Source organism: Chaetura pelagica, unplaced genomic scaffold, assembly GCF_000747805.2.
Source record: "Chaetura pelagica isolate M959 unplaced genomic scaffold, ChaPel_1.0 scaffold302, whole genome shotgun sequence".
Lineage (NCBI taxonomy): Eukaryota > Metazoa > Chordata > Aves > Apodiformes > Apodidae > Chaetura > Chaetura pelagica.
Genome location: NW_009952561.1, coordinates 714,577 through 718,893, shown reverse-complemented (window position 1 = coordinate 718,893; position 4,317 = coordinate 714,577).

Below are 4,317 nucleotides of genomic sequence, written 5' to 3'. Positions count from 1 at the left end.
ATTGGTGTATTCATAAAACCAGGATCTCCTGTTTCCTACTCAGTCCCAGTTCCCTGACTCTGACACTTTTGTGGATGGCTGTGATAAGCAGATCATGATAATGAGTGGGAAATAATTGCTAGATGCAGGCAAGCTTCTAAGAAGCAAAATAAAGTGTTTCCAGGTAATGAGAGGGAAAATATATGTCTATATATATATGAAATGTGGATAAAGAAATTTAAAGTCCTACTTTCAGAAGTGTTCATCACCCACAAATGGTATGACATTTCTCAAAAGACCTCAGCTTCTAATTAGCACCTTTAAAAAGTTAGATGTTTTCAGAAGACATATGCATGCCAGCAACTCCCATTACTCACAGGAGTGATGATAATTGTTCATATATTTTTCAGTTATGTGTTCCTTCTGAGAGAAAACTTGGATGTTGAGCTTTTGGAAGGGATATAGCATGTACCTCATGGGATGTTAGGGAAAGGTGTATTTTCATGCAGACGGGAAAAGTGACTGTGATTTTAAGGTACATTTGTATCTTTCTAGTTGTTAATTGCTTCAGGACCTGCATGTAACTTTGATGATGTGATAGGATAATATAAAGAAACAGTAGTCTAGTTGTGACTTCTTTGATGAGAAAAATACTTACGTGGAGAAGGGAATGCTGGAGAAAAGTGTAAAATGTTTTTTGTTTTTACTTTGTTTCATGGGACTGTGACCACTCTGGATGCATCAACAGTAAATAGAAAGGACTTGAGCATTTGCAGTCCTTGAATGAAGTTTGCTTAGGGGGAAAAGGTAAAGTCAGAATAAAGCTGCTCAAGAAAGAGTATGTCTGACTGGTCAAGGAACGAGAGAACAGGAAGGAAGTAACAGTATGATTGTGAGAGTGAAAATGCCATAGAAGGCATGCCCTAAACCAGCAAAGCATCCCAGAGCACTCAGAGCACCTTGTTTCATCAAAGAAATTAACATGCCACTCACACAGTAATCTAAGATGTCAGTAAAAGACTCTTTATTCATAAATAACTGATATGCAGTAATTTACGTCTGTACATTTATCCTCAAAAGTCTATAGCCATACAATTTTTGCAGACTCTACAATAAAACATCCAAACTGTCCATTATTACTTTTTCAGTACAATATAACACAGCTGTTTGGCATTACCAAATATATATATATGTATATATATTTATATATGTACATGTGCTGAAAAAAGAAGCCAGTGCAGCCTTTTCCAAGGAGTCTTTCCCAAGTATTTTACTGTACAACATTCAGAATTTACATTGATAGAACAAGGCACAGAAAGTGTGGTATGAAGCCAAGGCCATGCTTTTTACCTAATGCTCTTCTGTCTCTCTTCCCTACTCCTTTGGCTTCATACTAAAGAAAGCATTGAAACCTCTGCTCTTTTTTCAGTTCTAAATACACTCAAACTGAGGGGAGAAGCAGGGGGAGGGAAGAATGCTCAGCCAAATGAGCAAGAACCAAGAATTTCAGAACCTATTCATTGTGACATTAAAGGAGCAGAAGAGAAAATAGGTCTCTCTAGAGGAGCACTTGTGTTTTTTCTTTTTTTACAAATTATTTTGCATTTTATTAGGTTTAAATCCCCCTCCCCTTTTTACCAAAAGACTGGTCAAAAGTTTAAAAAGTTAAAAATGCAGTGGAAAATTTTCAGTTAGCTCTAGTCATGTGTAACACTGTTCTAAGTCTCACCAGACTGACCAGCATCACAACTTACTTCATCCAAATTAACAAGAGTGTACACAACATTTTTTTACCCTATAAATGAAGATCCACAGAGTCACAGTGGGCATGAATTTGATTAAGAGGTGGGAGGAGGCAGCTACATCTCCCAAGTCACAAATTATATGATGTCAATTTGCTGTTCCCAAATACATACAAGAAATACATATATGCCACATCCCCAGTGAGGCACATTTATGTGTGTGTGTGTCTATGTACTGCTTCCTGCTGTACCGGGGAACTTTTTGAGGGTCAGTAATGATATGTAGGTTTTAGATTCAAAGTTTAGGGAATCCAAAAGTCTAGAGCTTCATGTGAAAATACTCCTCCCTCCCCCTCCAAATTCAGTGCAGAAATGGGGGAAATCTGAAGGAATTGCTTGGGAAGATAGCATCACCATAAGGTTAATGTTCCAGATTTCACTATGGGAAATAACCAAGTCTTATATTTTTTAAACTGCAAAAACAAAGCTTCGGTCAGTTCTAAGTGAGGATTTGTTAGGAAACATTGTTTTCTGTAGCAAATACACTTACTGTTAGATGCATGTCTTCCTCCTGCTATATCAGAAAAAAATTTCACCAGGCTTGGTGCAGAAGACCCTTAACTTCATTTTGTGCTACACATTTCCTTTTGGGATTAGACAGCAAGATTTATATACAGAGACCAGATAACACAAGGGTTTGACATCATTTTAAATCTGCAAAAGTACATTCTCAACCAAGGTTATCACACCAGGGGCAGACAAACTAAGTAGCTGCTGACAAAACCACAGTTCTACAGTAGGTGAGTGTCTAATCTCGTTAGAGTACAGTACACTACATTACAGATCAGGGATGGGTCATCTAATCTCCCTATCCCATAGCTAAATTTTCACAAGTGACTTCAGCTCTAGTTACCCTGGGACAGCAAGGTGAGGAGGCTGCCCACTGAATCCTGGCTCACCCGGATTCGCTTGTAAAGCACAAACCAGTTATTCAATACAATTGAACAGCTTATTTAAAAGCAGCTTTTGAAATAGCTTGAAAATTACAACACACCCCTACCCACCCAAGCCCCAAACAAGAAACACTAGTAGAATCTGTACTATTTACCTCTAATACAAAAAATATAGTGGCAAATTCCTAGACATGTATTTTTTTGACAGAACAGTGAACATTGGATACTTTTACTTGCAGCAATGAGTAGAACATCAGTTCTGTTCTCTGCACTGCAGACACCGTTACTATCAAATGATTCTCCAAGTGATTCTTTAATCTTAGAGTGATTTATTTATTTTTTGTCCATGTTGGAAAGGAGATTTTTTGCTACCATTTATGCTAGTACTGGCAATGAGGGAAAAGGGCTGAACTGTGTGTTACTAGAAAATGATTCACTATCTTTTGCCAGCATATCGGGTTTTATTTGTTGCTACAGGTACTGGGTGTTATATACCTAGTATTTTAAGTTACTGGACTTGCTCAGGAGTCCTTTACATTTTAAGTAATTTTAGCTAGACAATAATTTTATATCCAAGAAAGGATGTATGTGCCACTTTACACCCTGCTGCAGAAAATCCACTAGCCTCTTCAGAAGCAGGAATAGTGTCAAGGGAGTAATTTTGCCAAAGCTTATAGCACAAATGAACAAGCCATAGAAAACACTCTTCAGCAGGTTTAGCATGAAAAAGTTTCTCAGTGGATAATATTAACCATCTCTACTGCTGTGTAAAAATTGGGGACCTTCCTAAATATAATTCAAATTAGTAAAAGAAAGGCTAGAATGACAAATGTTCAGGTAATTCACAGTTGTTAAAGACTTAAAAATAATTTCCTGTTTTCAATTCAGTTAATTACCACTCAAGAAATAATGCAGCACTTTGCTTAAATCTGTGTCTTATCGGCAGAAACAGAATGGAAAAAAATAATTCAAATCATGAGCAGAAGTCTACAATGGTTACTTACTTGTTTTAGCTGCACTGTATACACAAGCTATATTTTTTGTAGTGGAAAATATTATCTGGAATTCATCAGTTACTGAATGTTTTAAAACTCTCACATAGCACTATCTTTCAAGTGAAAAAAAAAAAAGAATGGACCTTTAGCATGATGTTTTAATACCATGTTGCCTTATGACAAGATCCCTATTTTAGTGATTTATGCTGAATAAGCTTCTCACTTAACCTGCTGAAAGCAAGCTGTGCACAGGCCCATAGAGAAGGAGACCAGCTGTTGCCAGAGAGAAAAATAATAACAAAATAGTTCCCTGTATTTTAAGAGAATCGTGTCGATATCTTATCATCTATTACAAAAAGCCCAATAAAATTTTTGTGGGAGTACATTTTGGTTTTATGGGACTTGCACTGGTAAATGAAGTTTGAATTTAAATCTACGGAGCAGGGTTCCTTTCTTTTTGGCTTAAAGGGTTTTAATGTAAGCTGGTAAGACTGCAAAAGCAGTGTCGTAAAAACTGTAAATTAGCTTTACGATGCTGCAGTCTGGTGGAGCTGTGAAGTGCCCCATTTTGGTGACAAAATTGTAAGTAATTTTAAAATGCAACTATTAGTCCTAAATGACTCACAGCACAGAAATATCTCGAAAGAG